General features: G+C 45.1%; 1 long non-coding RNA gene across 1 annotated transcript in view; it reads left to right on the top strand.

Moving 5' to 3' along the window:
* Positions 1 to 9116, top strand: part of LOC135099809 (uncharacterized) — a 49602-nt gene extending 40486 nt beyond the window's left edge. The window contains exon 3 of the long non-coding RNA XR_010268392.1: positions 5453 to 9116. This is a non-coding gene — a long non-coding RNA (uncharacterized LOC135099809). The remainder of the gene's footprint in view (positions 1 to 5452) is intronic.
* The last annotated feature ends 5884 nt before the right edge of the window (positions 9117 to 15000 follow it).

The raw sequence follows: 15000 nt of genomic DNA, 5'->3' as shown, positions 1-15000 counted from the left end.
CTCGTCTTCATGTTCCTTTGTTTCTATTTTTATACGTACTCGTTTCTTGCTATTATTGTTCTCTCCCCCTCCTTCTCCTTCTCCTGCTCAACATCCAAATACTTCTTCCTTTTCTTCTTATTTCTTATTGTTAATCTTTATCTCTTAGTCGTCATTCCTCCCCAGTTCTCCTCTTCATGTTCTTTTGTTTCTATTTTTATACGTGCTTGTTTCTTGCTACTATTGTTCTCTCCCCCTTCGCCTCCTCCTCCTCCTCCTGCTGCTGCTCCTCTTCCTGGTGGTGGTGGTGGTGGTGGTGGTCGTGTGTTCCTTGTTTATAAGTCTGGTAGCATATGTCTCCATAAATGTCAGTCCTAGCGAACGCCATTGCGAATCTCCTTCACATCTTGGCCACAGTGCCGTGTTTGCCAGCCCACCGCAAATGTCTCCCTTCTCGGTGGTGGTGGTGGTGGTGTTGGTGCTCAGGGTTAGAAGCGTTTTGGTGGTGATGGTCGTGGTGGTGGTGGTTTGGGTGGTGGTGGTGGTGTGATGTTGTCTCCTCCATCAACCTTTTCTGGTGCAATCTGATCCTGGACGTCTCTCTCTCTCTCTCTCTCTCTCTCTCTCTCTCTCTCTCTCTCTGCTTTCGTGTGGTGTGTCTTATTTTTTCCTTAGTCTTCCCAACTCGTTCTTTTTTTTTTTTTTTTTGCGTTTATATATTTTTTGTTCTATTTCCTTCTCGTCTTTTGTCTTTCGCATCTCGTTTTTCTTTCGTTCGTGTCTCTATGTTGCCTCGTATTTCTTTTCGTTTTTCTCTCTCTCTCCTTCCGTTTTCTTTCTTTCTTTGCCCTTTATGTTTTTATTTGCCATTTGTTCCCTCTTACTGTCGCCATTTTGATACTGATCCTTCTTACTCTGTGTTCTCCTCCTCCTCCTCCTCCTCCTCCTTCTCTTCCTCCTCTTCCTTCTCCTCCTTCTCCTTATATCTGTCTGTCACCAGCTGTTCTTGTCTCTCCGTTGTCTCCTCTTCAGCATCTCTTTATCTCTCTTTTTCTCCCTCCCACTTTTCTCCCTACAGTCTCTCTCCTTCCCTCCCTCCCTCCTTCCCTTACTCTCTCTCTCCCTCTCTCTTCCTCTCTCTTCTCTCCTCCACCCTCACCCTGCAGTCTTTCTCGACACCTCCCTCTGACTTACTCCCTCCAATCCTACTGCATATTCCTCCTCCTCCTCCTCCTCATCCTCCTCCTCTACCCAACCTTTCTTGTTTAGCTTACTCCTCCTCTTGTTTTACTCCTTTTCACTCCTTTATTCTTTCCTTTTTTATTCTTTCCTCAGTTATTATTCCTCTTTCCACCTCTCTCTCTCTCTCTCTCTCTCTCTCTCTCTCTCTCTCTCTCTCTCTCTCTCTCTCTCTCTCTCTCTCTCTCTCTCTCTCTCTCTCTCTCTCTCTCTCTCTCTCTCTCTCTCTCTCTCTCTCTCGTGCCTTCTTCCTTACATACCTTTCTACATGTCTGCCTGTCTACACAATCCTGTTTCCATCACCTGTCTCTACCTCCTCCCCTATCCTCCTCTCCCTCTCCTCCTGTTCTTGTCCCCATCACCACTCTCTCCTATTCACCTATCTTCCCTGTCTCCCTTCTCTTCCCCTGCTCCTGTCTCCATCACCTCCCTCTTCCTCCCCCTCTTCCCTATTATCCTTTGCCCTTCACCTACCCTACACCTCCCTTCCCACTTCTCCCTCCTTCCCTTCTCCCTGTTCCTCTACCTTGCCTTGCTCGTCCATGCTAATCTATTATGATACAATATGTTAACGTCTGGAATGGGAGCCAGGAGTTTACGTCTTCCCTTCCATTACGGGATTGTGGAAAAGAGACAGAATCGCGTCGAGCAGAGGGAATCTGAGAAGGATTTGCATAAATATACAGTTTGCATAATCCAGGAATGGTTGAAACTTTACGTCAAAAAAGTTGTGCTTGACGGGGGAGGGAAAGGAAAGGGCGGGTGGTGGTGGTGATGGTGGTGGTGGTGGTCTCATGGGTGGTGGTGGTGGTTCTGGGTGGGTGGTGGTGGTGGTTGTGGGTGGGTGGTGGTGGAGGTAGTAATCGCAGCTGTTGTGGTGATGAGGGTGATGTTATATAACTATTCTGGTGTTGTGGTAGTGGTGGTGGTGGGTGGTGGTGGTGGTGATAGTCACAACATTAGTGATCGTGGTGGTAGTAACGCGGGTAATTGTAATAGAAATACAATACCTGTAATTACGTAACTTTCATGACAATTAGCTTGGTCTGGTTGTGCAGGTAAGAAGGAAAAGATATGGATGGAGAAAGAGAAAAGGGAAGAAGGGAAAAGATGGAGGGGAGAAAGAAGCGAAAGATGACAGAAAAAAAACGCCACTTCGAAGATGGGTTAAGTTAGGTAGGTTAAGTTGGTTAGATTGGGTTAGCTAACGTTAGATTGTGATGGTGGCGGTGATATAGAAAATTTAGAGAAAAAGAAAATACTAAGGGGAGAAAATGTGAAGGGAAGAAAGCAGAGAGAGAGAGAGAGAGAGAGAGAGAGAGAGAGAGAGAGAGAGAGAGAGAGAGAGAGAGAGAGAGAGAGAGAGAGGATATGGGAACCAGCGGGGAGTAATTATAGTAAATTATAGAAGCTCTGTACCTGTGTGTGTGTGTGTGTGTGTGTGTGTGTGTGTGTGCGTGCGTGTGGAGGAGAGAACACCAGCCAACTAACGGTTATCTTGGTGTAAACATCCCCACCACCATCGCCACCATCACCACCACACACAACACCTCCATTTCCCTTTAAACCCTCAGCCTTATCTCTCCTCCCATCTGTTTGTCTGTGTATCCATTTGTTCCTCTTCCTTTCCTCTAATACTTCCTCCTTACTTGAGTTATATGCAGCCTTTTTTTTTGCATTCCTTTCTCCCTTTATTGTTTTGTTTAACCTTTTAACTTCCTATATTAATTTTTTTTTTCGTCTTCAATCGTCTAACTTTTTTCCTGCCACTCTTCCTTGTTTTCTTTTTTTCTCCCTTCTCTATCTCCTTCATTCTTTTCACTTAACAATTTTTTTCTTCCATTTATTACTTTTCCTTGCACCTGTTCATTTACTCTTACCCCTCTCTCTCTCTCTCTCTCTCTCTCTCTCTCTCTCTCTCTCTCTCTCTCTCTCTCTCTCTCTCTCTCTCCTGCTTATCTCCCTTTCTCTCTTGCTCACATCTCCGTTACCTTCTTTTCTCTTCTCTTCCCTTCCTTTTCCCTTCCCTTCCCTCCCCTTTCCTTCCCTTCCCTTCCCTTCTCTTCCCTCCCTTTGCCTCGTCTTTTCGTCACCTTCGGCTCAGCTTTAGATAACAAACAAAGGTGCCGTAACTCTGAGAACGTCACGGCCCGTCCCACTAACTCTCCTCCTCCTCCTCCTCCTCCTCCTCTTCGTTTCTTCTTTTCCTCCTGCTTCTTCTTCCGTCTTCTTTGGTCATCGGGGAAGACACTGCTGACACTGATTTACTAAAGAGAGAGAGAGAGAGAGAGAGAGAGAGAGAGAGAGAGAGAGAGAGAGAGAGAGAGAGAGAGAGAGAGAGAGAGAGATGTCTGTGAACTTTTTTCTGTCTCACTTTTACTCGCTACATGTTATTTGTTTGTTTCTCTTTTGCTCCTTGATATTTCGAAGTGGCCTTTGTTTACTCAGTTCCCTTTTCTCTCTCTCTCTCTCTCTCTCTCTCTCTCTCTCTCTCTCTCTCTCTCTCTCTCTCTCTCTCTCTCTCTCTCTCTCTCGTTTTTGTTTATTTTCTTTTTTTTACTTTTCTCTTTCTCTCTGTCTTTGTCTCTTTAAATTATCACCTTAGTTTGGTTTTGTCTTGTGTTCTTAGATTATTATTTCTCATCTAACTTTTTTTCTTCTTTTCCATCATGTTTTTTTTTTCATCAGCTTTTCACGCACACAAAAAAGAAAAAAAGAGAAAGTAAAAGAAAAAAAGGTTATATGCAAAAGAGTTAAGATTTCATGTTTCATTCCTCATAAACACGTCAACTTTTTCTTTAGTTATTTTTCTTTTATTTCTGTTTTTTTTTCACTGGACTCTACCACTACGAAAAAAGAAAAAACTTAAAACGACAGAAAAAAATAAATACTCATTAAATAAAATAAGTAATAAGAAACATGCAACGACAACAACAACAAAAAAAATGTATATATAGACACTCGAGATTATGACGAATAAATTAAGCAGCGATGAGATGAAACTGACTGACGGGACTGAGTGATGAAAGAAAACAACAATTTAACTCCCTCGCGTGGTCATCGTCTTTCATTATTCACTTCTGTTTTGAAGGCGAAGTGATAATAATAATGTGTTTCTTGGTCACGAGTCGAGTGTCAGAGAGAGAGAGAGAGAGAGAGAGAGAGAGAGAGAGAGAGAGAGAGAGAGAGAGAAAGAGAAGTGAAAAATAGAAATAATAATCTTAGTATCTCTGGTGTTAGCGAGGGAGGGAGTGAGGGTGGGAGGCAAGATAGAGGGAAGAAGGGAGAGGGAGAGGGAGAGGGAGAGGAAAGGGGGAGACACAGCTGCTATTGGTCTAAGGTTACTCTCGCAAGTCCCTGTGTAGATTAAGCAGAGAGAGAGAGAGAGAGAGAGAGAGAGAGAGAGAGAGAGAGAGAGAGAGAGAGAGAGAGAGAGAGAGTTGTAGTTGTTGTTGTTGTTATTATTATTATCATTATCATCGTTATAATTACTACTACTACTACTACTGCTACTACTACTATTACTACTACTACTACTACTACTACCATCACCACCATCACTACCACCAAGAACACCACCACCACCACCATATCAGTTTGACTTAAGATATTAATGACAATGATAGTGAAGAGGAGGAGGAGGAGGAAGTAGAAAGAGGAGGAGAAAGAGAATCAGAAAAAAGAGGAAGAAATATCAACAGACAACATAACGATAAAATAACAGGAGATAGTTATATAATGGTGGCAGTGATAATAATGGCGGAGATGATAATAATAATGATGATGATGATGGTGATGATGAGGATGGTGATGTATGGTGATGATGTGTGATGAGGCAGGCTGCTGATCCGCGATTACTCCAAGACTCTTCCACATTACCATAGATTTCTCGTTTGCGATAGAAGAGAGACCAACCTAGCACCATTTTTCTTCACCACTTTCTCTCTCTCTCTCTCTCTCTCTCTCTCTCTCTCTCTCTCTCTCTCTCTCTCTCTCTCTCTTTATATAGGTTTCCGCAAGTTTTAGATATTTTAAGTTGTTGGTAAGAGAGAGAGAGAGAGAGAGAGAGAGAGAGAGAGAGAGAGAGAGAGAGAGAGAGAGAGAGAGAGAGAGAGAGAGTGCGTGTGTGTTTATCAGTTAATCAGTTAACCAATTAGTCAGTCATTTAGTTAGTCAATTAATCTCTTCCCTTCTTCACTACTTTTTTTTTCTTTACAACTGTTGCATTTTACAGGTCTGTCTGAGGCACCACCACCACCAACAACACCACCACCATCACCACCACAACCACAACCACCGCCACCACCAGAACCTGTCGACGCAAGAACACCTAATCCACTGAAGTCTCATCCACCTACCTACCTACCTACTTACTCGACCTGCCTGCCACCCTCAGCTGCATTCTCTCCACTTCACCTTTCGCCCAGATAAGTACAGGCACTAGACGATCTTGCTAATAGCGTCTCGGAGCCCTCTAAGTCTTGTTGGGCCGCGTGAAGCACTAGCCAGGAGTCGTGACCAGTTGGAAGATAATAAATGAGTGTGTTTTGCTGGGAATGTTGACGGCGAAGGGATGGGAGAAGGAGGAGGAGGAGGAGGAGGAGAAGGAGGAGGAGTGATAAAAGAGATTGTGAGGAGAAGAAGAATAAGGAGGAGGAGGAGATGGACAAAGTGGACGGGGGAATAAGACAATGAGGAAAGAAAGAGAGGGAGAAGTGGAGGTACAGTGCTACATGTTTGAGGAAAAGATTATCTGGTAAGTGTGAGATTATGAAGGCATTTGTCTGTCGCTCGCTGCATTATTGTCTCTTTGTCATGCACCTCCTCGCCTAGCCTCGCCCTTACTCTCGCTGCAGTCACCACTATCTGATTATTTGTTAGGAAAAAGAACAGGAGATGGAGGAGGAGGAGCAGGAGGACGCGAAGAAGCAACAGGAGGAGGAGGAGAAGAGCAGGTGGGACAGAAGAAGGCGGAGATGAAGGTAGTGGTGGACAGCAAGAAAAAAAGCCTCAAGATCAGCGGTAATCATGATGGGTAATGATAACTCTTATTGTCGGATAAACACTGCTAAGAAGTGATGTGTGGGCCGCGAGGAGGAAGGGAGGAGGGCAGGAAAGAAGCAGGATAGAATAGCTAGGGAGAAGGAGAGTAGATGGAGAGAGAGGGGGAGAATAAAATGAGTGAGGGAGATGACGGGAGGGAGAGGAACGAAGTAGGGGTTTAGCAAGGGCAAATATCCTGCTGCCTCGGGAACGGCGGCGCCCAGGTTGTACTTAATCTGACAGTGAGTTTGCGGAACAACAGCAACGACGGCGAGTCTTCTTAGGAAATTCATCGGGAGTATTGGCTGCTGGATAAAGTTTTGTGAGTTTGGTATTTCACTTCCTCTCTCTCTTTCTCTCTCTCTCTCTCTCTCTCTCTCTCTCTCTCTCTCTCTCTCTCTCTCTCTCTCTCGCCAGTATCAGTTTCACTATACTGTCATTTCCTTCACCACCTCCACCACCATCACCACCACCACCACCACCACCTCCTTCACACCACCTATCCCCCTCGGTCCTTCACCCTCACTGCCACACGACACCATCACCACCACCTGCATCACCCACACCACCACACTCCCCACACCCCATATCACTACTACAACCTGCCATTTTCACCACGAGTATAGTTCACTCAGCCTGCCACTAAGTAACTCCCTTCCACCCCTTTTGCAACAACCACCAGTGTCACCCAGTCCACCTTCAGTCAGGCACCTACACCACCCTGGCCTGTCTCACTGTCACCACCACCACCACCACCACCACCACCACCAGCAGGCAGAGTTAGTTAATGAGGGATGTTTACGCTTTACTTAATCATTAGCTAAGTCAGAAGGGTCACTTGTACACCTGAAGGAGAAACTGCACACCTTGAGAGAGAGAGAGAGAGAGAGAGAGAGAGAGAGAGAGAGAGAGAGAGAGAGAGAGAGAGAGAGAGAGGGGGAAGGGGAAGGGATGGTGGAATAAAAAAAATGGACATGTTGCTGCTTCTTTCAATGTCCGTGGGCGTGTCCTTAGCCCAGGTCCGTGACGTGTTGTAAAGGACGTGTGGGTTGCGAGGGAGAAGGTTCAGAAAAAGAAGTGGAAAGAGACTGCGCTACCTGATCTCTCTCTCTCTCTCTCTCTCTCTCTCTCTCTCTCTCTCTCTCTCTCTCTCTCTCGTATGAAAAGAGGGAGAGAGAGAGGGATGGTGTGCCGTGAGGGATGCTTCATTCATCTCATCTCTTGGGCTTATTTGTTGAGGTTCATTTCTCAGTGTTTATTTACGTTTCTTCGGGTAATTACTTTGTTCTTGTCTACGATGCACGATTATTATTTTTTTGAGGCGTTTATGAGTTTGAGTTTTTCCTTCTTATCTTTTTTTTTTTTGTTTACTTTTATGCAGCTTGGTTTTCTGACTCGTATTTCGGTTTTCTTATACCTGTTTTATTTATTTATTTTTTTTTTGAGAATGGCATAATGAACTTTTTAATTATTTATTTTTTTATCTTGTTCGATTTCCCTAATACATAAAAATAAATAAATAAATAAAAGGCAATCGTATTTTATTTCATTTTTTTGGCTGATGGAATTTGTCGTGTATATCTTTGGCGCTGTATAAGTATTTTACACATCAGCTAAGTTACTCCAAAATCGCCCAAAGTTACTACAATAATACCTCAAACTTGTCTCCAAAGTTACCACAAAGTTCTCCCAGAGTTATCAGAGTTATCACAAGTCACCAAAAGTTACCTAGTGTCACTTCATGCCGTCCCAAAATTATGTGGCAACACTTTAATGCACCACAAATCTTCATGTTACCTTCCGTCACATCTCTTTACCACCCGTCACATTTACCTTCTCTCTCCACCATCCCGTCACTCCCCGTTACCTCCCGTCTCCTTTACTCTCTCCTTGTCATTAAGTCATCCGTGCTGCATGTTACCTCCAGCCACTTCCCGTCACCTCCCGTCACCTTTACCCTCTATTCCTCCCCACACCACGTCATCTTACAACTAGTCACCATCCCGTCACTTTTCGTCATTTTCCGCCACCGTTACGCTCTCTCTCTCTCTCTCTCTCTCTCTCTCTCTCTCTCTCTCTCTCTCTCTCTCTCTCTCTCTCTCTCTCTCTCTCTCTCTCTCTCTCCACTGTGTAAGTCACCGTAAACCCAGCCACCGTTCTACTCATTGTTTCGCCACAACACTTAGTAAACAAATTACTCAAATTGTTTTCTGTTAATTGATATAATTCTAGGTGATTGTGATGGATGGATGGTGTGTATGTATGTATGTAGGTACGTAGGTAGGTAGTTAGGTACATAGGAATATGACGGGAGTGTGTGTGTGTGTAATGTTCCCGTCGTCTGCACTCTCTCTCTCTCTCTCTCTCTCTCTCTCTCTCTCTCTCTCTCTCTCTCTCTCTCTCTCTGCAGGGAACGCATTTTCTCGAACAAGGACTCGCTTATTTTCACATTTTCCTTTTTACTGGGGACAAATTCTTTCTTTCCAGGACACCTTTCTCCTCCTCCTCCTCCTCCTCCTCCTCCTCCCCCTTCCTCCTCCTCCTCTTCCTCCCCCAAGAAGGCCATACAAGGCTAGTTTCACATCCCATTACCTTATAAAATGGAGACCCCACTTTTATTATTTTTTTAGCTTTCTTTTTGGGTGTATTTTTTATTTATTTATTTTTTCCATTATTCTTTTATTGCACGATATTGGTGCTTTTATTGTGAGGCTAAATATTTGCTGGGTTTTTTGTAAAGATGTGTATTTACTTTGTTTATTGTTTTGGTTTTCTTGAGTGTGTGTGTGTGTGTGTGTGTGTGTGTGTGTGTGTGTGTGTGTGTGTGTGTGTGTGTGTGTGTGTGTGTGTGTGTGTGTGTGTGTCCTCGAATAAAGAGAAAAGAAAGTGGGTTACTAAATGATGTTTTAGATGCGAAAATATAAAAATGAAATGTTTCTGTTTATATGAAACGTCCATTTTCTTTGTTGTGCGTGTATGTGTGTGTGTGTGTGTGTGTGTGTGTGTGTGTGTGTGTGTGTGTGTGTGTGTGTGTGTGTGTGCGAGCCAGCCAGAGTCATTCCTTCAGAAAATGGCGACAATATGGAAGATGCAGTCCTGTCTTTGTCCTGGCGGCGGCCTGGTTGGGGGGAAGGGGTAGGTAGAGGGAGTGGGAGAGTGAGGGGAGAGAGGAAGAGAGGGGAAGGAAGAAGAGGGAGGGAGGGAGGAGTTGGGGGAGTCATAGGAGGGGGATACAAAGGCCCCTTTTATATTCAGCTGCTTTGCATTGCCTCGGGTATTCTCCATAAAAGACCCGAAAGATTTACAATATAGCTGACTCCGCTTGCAGTCAGGTATTCCCGAGACATTTTAGATTTGAATACGGAAACAAATGCAATCCGTCTCTCTCTCTCTCTCTCTCTCTCTCTCTCTCTCTCTCTCTCTCTCTCTCTCTCTCTCTCTCTCTCTCTCTCTCTCTTCTGGTCTGTTTCCGCTTCGTTTTTCTTTCTCTTCTTCTTTCTGGTACCGATTCCTTTTCTTCTTCGCTTCTTTCTTTGTGATCTTTTTTTTTATTCTTCTTCTTCCTTTCTCTAAAATGCGTCTCAGTGTAGCGGGAATGATTGCTGCGGACGCCAGGCAAAACAGACACACGCACGCACATGCACCCAGGCACGCACCCACGCACACGCGCGCGCAGCACACACACACACACACACACACACACACACACACACACACACACACACACATATACCAACTCTTCTTTATTTAAAGACACATATTAATCATAGATACTTTGAACCTATGAAAAAAAAAAGATTTGTAAAGCTGATGAAATATTCTTGCCTGAAAAGTCAAAGGTTATGACAAAAATATGTGATTACGTGGTTGTTAAAAGTGTGTGTGTGTGTGTGTGTGTGTGTGTGTGTGTGTGTGTGTGTGTGTGTGTGTGTGTGTGTGTGTGTGTGTGTGTGTGTGTGTGTGTGTGTGTATGTAATTTTTCATAGATTAACTATTGTTCACTATGAATATGTACCGCCAAGTGTAATTAGGTAAACAAGGAAAGTCCGATTTATGTATTTGTAAATAAAAAAAATATATATATAGATAGATAAATAAGAATAAAACAATCAAAAACATACATGTAATATCGCTATAGATGTAATAATGTATAAATTATTTTAAGGATATTCTTAATCAAAGCTTCCCGCTAAGCAAGACCGCCTCAGATAAACACTCCCTGAGGCGAACAGGACAATACATCATCACCTTCATCACTGAGCGTCACCATCACCACTACCAGCACCACCGCTACATTTCTGTCAGCCCAGACTCACCGGCTAGCGAGGTATAGAGTTCCTACGTGGCAAGGACCGTAGGAACTTCATACCGTGCTCTTTGGGAGAGTCACAGTTCGTCACAGAAAGAATCCACATAGAGCACAACACAAGAAGACCCGACCAGGAAGTGAAACAGCGCACATCGACAGGACCCTATCGCGCCCCGCCCCGCCCCGCCCCGCCCCGCACCACCGGAGATAATTACAATATAAGTCACTCAATTGTTCCCTGAAATCCTTACCTGCCACCCTTCCTTCCCTCCTCCTTGACCGCGGCGTCTGGGCACGAGCTGGACGCCTAGAGGGGACACTCCTACACGCCCCTCCAGGATGAGGAGAGCGTCCCACATTCAGGAAATAGAAATAGGATGTGTGTTTTTCCTCGATCATGTCAAGTAGTGCAGGACGCTGAGTCACGGAGGCAGGAACTGTAATGTTAGACGAAGAAAACAGAATATATGTGTCTTGGGAGCTGGTATTGGGGTCTGGATGGATACATGTGTAAATATCCTCGATTTAAGAGGGAATCATGCTGCAAGGAAGACGTGTCAGGCTGCATAGCGTTTCTATGAGTCACATTTACAAGCTTCTCACTCATGTCCATCCCTATAGAAAATATAATATAATATGTGCCATGAGATGTGGTATTAGGATCTAAATGTATACATGTTTCTCAGTATCTTTAATTTAAAAAGGGAATTATGCATCAAAGGACACGTGTCAGGCTGCACAGCACTTCCAAGGGTCATACTCACAAGCCTCTCACTCATGTTCATCTTTGTGACTGGTGGGGATTATTGCCAGCTTTATGCGTGTGGTCTTTGAAGGCATGTCATCCTAAACTAAAATGTACATGCATATGTTAATCCGGTTCTCGCTATAACTTGTAATTACGTCCTCTGTTTCTGAATGGCGAGCGTGACTGCGCGTGAGGTGGGTGAATTCTTGTGATAGGTGAATCGTGCCGGATGGGCTGCTGCCACTCATTGCGTTGTCATCAGTCACTGCCGGCCAGTGCACCCCTCTTACTATCTCACGATACCTCCACACCCCCGCTTTCCTGGTGCAGACTGATGGAGGGGTGGGGGAAACGGTACTAAATTTGTGTGGTGGGTATGGAGTTGTTGAGAGAGAGAGAGAGAGAGAGAGAGAGAGAGAGAGAGAGAGAGAGAGAGAGAGAGAGAGAGACCTAAGATTCATATCATAACTCTAAGCCATTATTACCACTACTAATACTCAAAACTTAGATATTATATACGTTACATTTTAAATCATTGAACAATGATTACACTGCATCTTAAAACAACAACAACAAAAACAATAAATAAATAACTTGGTTTTTCATAGGGCATGAGGTGGGTGACATCTCAAAACATTCCTTTAAAACTTAGACCACTCACTTGAATTTTGTATTTATATTTCATGAATAATTATGGCACATCATGAAATACTATAGAAAAACAAGCCTATTTCGTGGATGAGAGGGGCAGTAGAGGGCGGTGGCGTCGTAGGAGGGGAGCTGGGAATGGCAGGGAGGGGGAGAACGAGGAGGAGGAGGAGGAGGTAAACAAGACAGGAGGCCCACAAGACAACCGGCAGTGTTCGGGTACGCGCGCAGTGATAATCTTGTTAGTGATACGTAATTCCTGGACACTGGTGACCGCTTTTCCTGGTAAGTGTGCTGCTGATACTGTGCAAGTAATGAGGGGGCTGTGTGGCGACCGTGTGGAGTAAGTGAATGTGGAGGGAGTCTTAATCACTGATTGTCATGTGTTCATTTCGTCACCTGGTGTCTCGTTATACAGTCACTACTCAGGTAATACGTATGCATTTGAGTGTCTTAATATGAACAGACACTACAGATAATCGAGGAAGGACCAAGCAAGTGAAAAGTGTATTGATATTTATGCTGTAAGTAAAAAAAATGTGGAAATGTTGGTATCCCTGCATTGGTCGTGTTGGTAGCCCTTGCTAGGCCGGTTAAGTTTAAGGACAGTCTTCCTTATTGTAAACAGATACTTCAGGTAATAAAAAAAAGGACTGACGAAGGAAAACCGTATACATCCACACGAAGGAAAACCGTATACATCCACACTATGATATAATGGTAATGGTGCGTCTGACTTGTCCATGTTGGTATCCCTCCCTAGGCCTGCTAAGCTAAGGGGCAGTTTTCGTAACCTTCCTCATGTTTTGTTCGCCATTAGTGATGTTCAGATGTACTTTTGATCATCTTGCTTGAAAACGCGTCTTGAATATATGGAATAGTTGATTATTGTGTAATTTCATGTGTTGGAAGCAGGCGTCCCACACCACTCTCCCATCTTCACTCTCCCTACCACCTACCACTGACCACCTACCGGCACCTCACTCCCCTCCTTCTTCACCACCCTTATCTCCCCCAGTGTGTTGTCTCCCTACCATACTTCCCTCATCCCACCACTCTCTCTTCCCCATAACTATCTCCCCTTCCTTCCCTCTCCCACTTTCTCATCCTCTCCACTCTCCCTCCCTCCCCTCCACACCACCTCCCAACATGCTCTCTCTCCTCTTGCCTCACCCCTCCCTCTCCTCGGGCGCTTCACTTGCTCTAACAGTCTCTCCACTTTACCCCGGGGTTCAAAGCTTCACTTGCTCGAACACTCTCCTCTTTATCCTAGGGTTCGAAGCTCCACTTCCTTCCTCTTCCTCCCCTCCCACTCCCTGTCTTCCTCTCTCCCCTTCCCATTTCCCCCGTCGCTTCGTGCCTCCCCTAGCGAACCGTCAAGGTGGGACGAGCGCTAATGACTATTACTAACGCTGGCGAGATAAGATCCACTAAACATTGAAAGAGGTGAAGGGAGGAAGTGCAGGGCGGACGTGGCCGGACGCGAGGCTGCCCGAGCGTCCACTCTGCCACAGGAACACAGTTGAAATACCATTACATAAAGGCGTCTGACGGGAGTTACGTTATGACGGGAAGAGGCACTGATGGAGCCTTTATAGTGGCGTCACGTGAGGGGCGGGGAAGACTGGGGAGGCGGGGAGGGGGGGAGGAAGAAGGGAGGAGAACACTGACTGAGCCGCGGAAGTCACGTCATCGCCTGAGTACATCGTAGGAAGCATTTCTATAACGTGTGGTGATGTGCTGCGGGTACTGAAAGAATGACTGACTTACCTAAATATCATACACTCAAAAACTATCGTTTGGTGCTCTCTAGCATTTTTTTTATACATCATTAAATAAAAGGAGGGGAAGGTGAAGAGAGCGTCAGGGTAAAAACAATCTGAGGTGGAGGAAGGATACAAGTAAGAGCAAGTAAAATGTGATAATTTATGAGGAAGGAAAGGGAAAAAGAATGCTGGAAGAAGTACAGGGAATGAGAGAAAAAAAAGGACAACGGAAGGGAAGGAGTGGAGTGTAGAGAGAGAGAGAGAGAGAGAGAGAGAGAGAGAGAGAGGAGAGAGAGAGAGAGAGAGAGAGAGAGAGAATGGGGGTGAGGGTGGTACAGCCGGCTGGAAAGGGAAAGAGGGAGAGAGAGAGAGAGGGGTAGAAAGAGAGGGGGGCGGATGGAGAGGGGAAGAGGGGGAGAGAGACAGAGGGAGGGTAGGGGAGTGGATGGGGGGGTAGTGAACACCGGATGTCCGCTCTCTGTTCCGCCTCCAGTCCTCCCTCCCTTTCTATTGGCCGCCCCCCTCCGCCTGGCCACGCCCACGCCCCTTCCCGGTCACTGGGTTGAGCGCCACGAAGGTCGACGCAACAAACAGAAGCTGAATTGCATATTGTATTATGTATTTTCTCTCCCAGGTGGCAGCCATGAGGGGAGGGGAAGGGGTAGACCATGGCAGGGGAGAGGAGGGTAGTCCAGGTTTGCTGGGGAGTGAAGGTTGGGGGGGGAAAAGTCCTTAATGACTAGCATGAAGGTTGTTAATGATAGGCTTGTGATGGTTTGGTAAATAGATTTTTTTTTTCACTCTCTCTCTCTCTCTCTCTCTCTCTCTCTCTCCTCTCTCTCTCTCTCGTGTGTTTTGTTTTTTTGTCGCGTTGATCGGCTGGTGGGGATTAAAAGGAAGGTTTTCTGAGTTGTGTGTGTGTGTTCTAGTGAGTTCCTGTTTTTATGTTTGGACATTTTTGGGTTGGGTCTCTCTCTTTCTCTCTCTCTCTCTCTCTCTCTCTCTCTCTCTCTCTCTCTCTCTCTCTCTCTCTCTCTCTCTCTCTCTGTGTGTGTGTGTGTGCATTTCGGAGATTTCCACCTCAAAGAAAGAAAAAAAAAATGTGCTTGTCTTAGTTGATGCACTGGCGGGGGACACGCTTGAGAGAGAGGAAAAGAAGTAAGAGTTGCCAGAGTGAAGAATACTGAAATTATTTACGATGATTGATTACGATTATTCGGTAGACTCGTGTGTGTGTGCTTTCTTTAATAGTTCTTTCGTATAAACCT

This window comes from Scylla paramamosain, chromosome 1 (genome assembly GCF_035594125.1).
Source record: "Scylla paramamosain isolate STU-SP2022 chromosome 1, ASM3559412v1, whole genome shotgun sequence".
Lineage (NCBI taxonomy): Eukaryota > Metazoa > Arthropoda > Malacostraca > Decapoda > Portunidae > Scylla > Scylla paramamosain.
This window is presented reverse-complemented; position numbering and strand designations above follow the sequence as displayed.